The 2500-nt window shown below is 31.0% G+C and overlaps 1 protein-coding gene across 1 annotated transcript in view; it reads right to left on the bottom strand.

Moving 5' to 3' along the window:
- Positions 1–2500, bottom strand: part of kif5ab (kinesin family member 5A, b) — a 31453-nt gene that overhangs the window by 98 nt on the left and 28855 nt on the right. The window contains exons 28-29 of the mRNA XM_043232223.1: position 2500; positions 1–1297 (exon numbers count right to left, since the gene is read on the bottom strand). The exon at positions 1–1297 is cut by the window's left edge and continues 98 nt beyond it; the exon at position 2500 is cut by the window's right edge and continues 78 nt beyond it. The gene's annotated coding sequence lies outside the window, so the exon portion shown is untranslated. The remainder of the gene's footprint in view (positions 1298–2499) is intronic.

Here is a 2500-nt window from a genome sequence, read left to right as displayed (position 1 = left end):
AATGCAACACTTCAATTAAAGCCTAGGTAGATCAAAAATATAGGTATGATAACGTTTTTTATATGGGCTAGTATTTATTTCTATTTTTGATTTTTTTGTCATAACGGCTGAAAAACTGCGCTTTGCTCGTAGTCTGACTCCGCCTCCTCCTGAGTGGCAGGTCAGGATCCGCAGAGGTCAAAGGTCAGACCCCGGGTCACGTGATCGGAGGTCGCACTGAGCGGTGCGTCCGGTCGCGCGCTTCTGAGTTTGGAAACCGCAAAGCCGATCATTTCTCGGCCGCATCCGCGAGGCACGTTGACTTCCAGCCGAATCGTATCGATATTTAATGTCAAAAGAGCCGCTTTCTTCACGCAACGATACCGATAACGTAAATAAAGCGTACAAATCAGCGCATACTGAACACACCGGCCCACCGAAGCTACTCTGTCGTTTAAATAGGAGTATAAAAATAGTTACAGCTACATAAAAATAGCTACAGAATTATGTGGACAATGACTAACAGCATCATACATCGTCTCTGGCTCGTTCTCAGGAAACGTTTTTATCATAAATGCATTCGTGCAAGCGTTTCTACTAATAAAAACTGATTTTAAATGCTTATATTTCTTTAATGTGCATGGAAACATTTATCAATGCCTATTGGATTATTTAAATCAAATTCAATTTAATATTTAATTTAATTTAATAGTTAAATGTAACTATTTAACTCGGCCACATGTACTGCCACCTAAAATTAAATCAAATTGCTGCTCATTTTAATTTAAATTAATAGCTACATTTTAACACTTTGTAATTTTAAAATTAAGTTTAATATATTATTAATAATAATATAATAATAATATAAATGTTAAGGTTACTTTTATTCATTTAAATTATTGAATGAAAATTAATTATTTTGCTGTCTGTGTTTATATTAACTCCTGATATTTATTGCGTTACAAAAGAGAGATATTTGTTAAATATAATTTAAATCAACGCTATGGATAATTGTATTAATTTAAATAAGTTATTCAATTAAATTGTTAAATTTAATCAAATGCATTTTTCCTAATAATTATTGCATTAATAAAGAGTGATGTTGTATTTTAGGTAGTAGTTGTTAAAGGCGTGTGAAAAACGGTTTATTGAAAAAACACGAAACAAAGCGAACGCTGAACCAAAATGTCACTGTGGCGTGGTTTTCTGAGAACGAGCCGCTTGCTTGGGGTTCACGGGACAGATGAGAGTTCATATCATCACTGGATCTGCAGGCAACATGCAAATATACAGAAGAGGAGTCAGAAGAACAGATCGCCTGCAGAGAAAGAGAAGAAAAGATTCCTCAGTCAGCAGACGGACAGATCAAAAGAGACGTCTTAAGTCTTGCTTTCTGTCTGAAAAAAAAAAAAAAAAAAAACAAGTTTATGCTTAAAGCAATAAATATATTTCAGTATATTTATTTGTCTGCTTTGGTAGATATTTGTTCTTGCTTTAAGTATAAACTTATTATTTTATTGAATTATCTATTAACTTAACACTTTATGAGATGCTTTTTAGCATGCGTTGAATATTTATTAGTTATCATTATTATTATAATTATTAGTATCCTTTATTAAGTGCATATTCTACCTCCTAATGCTTATTATTAATTAATTGTTACCGATTTTATTTATTTCTCGTTAGAATACAAGGCTTCATATTTTAAGTAATTAAGAATAAAAAAGAAAAGGTATTTGAGAGTCTTTTATCTCACATTTGCTTTTTTTTATTATTATTCTTACTTTACAGTCTAGACTTTTTTTTTTGCAATTTACTTGCAATTCTATTTTTAAATATTGTAACAATTTGTGAGATTAATAAATTGTGAGACATTTCTATATAAATGTTCACCACAAAATAAAAGGTAGAAAGCTCATTGCAGCTTTTTATTTCACAATTCAGACTCCTTTCCTCACAATTCTATCTTGCAATTCCATTTAATAATAGAATTTTGAGATATTAAAAAAAATAAAAAATTAATTAATGTTTTGAGGATTTTTTAGGATTTTTTTTACCATAGGAAGGTAATTGAAATCATTTTATTTCACAATTCAGACTCCTTTCCTCACAATTACAATATTTCTACAAAAATACATAAACAGAAAATCCCTTTCAGTTCATGTGTTTATGCATTTGAAACTATAATAATAATAATGATTTTTTTTTATTGTGACCCTGATGCACAAAACCAGTCCTACGTTGCTGGGTAATATTTATAGCAAAAATACATGATTCTTTTATGCCAAAAATCTTTAAGTCAGCGTTAAGTAGCGTAACGATCATGTTCTTTAGTAAATATCTTACCAAAACTTAATATGCATTGCTAAGAACTTAATTTAAACAACTTTAAAGGTGATTTTCTCAATATTCGATTTTTTTTTTTGTGCACCCTCAGATTCCAGATTATCGTATCCATCACGGAAAAGGTTCTGTTTGTGGTGCAGGGTCACGAACGCTGCTGTGTGTGAAAGTGCTGACC

Source organism: Puntigrus tetrazona, unplaced genomic scaffold, assembly GCF_018831695.1.
Source record: "Puntigrus tetrazona isolate hp1 unplaced genomic scaffold, ASM1883169v1 S000000513, whole genome shotgun sequence".
Taxonomy (NCBI): Eukaryota; Metazoa; Chordata; class Actinopteri; order Cypriniformes; family Cyprinidae; genus Puntigrus; species Puntigrus tetrazona.
The sequence above is the reverse complement of the archived record's forward strand: the minus strand, read 5'-3'. Positions and strand labels throughout refer to the sequence as shown.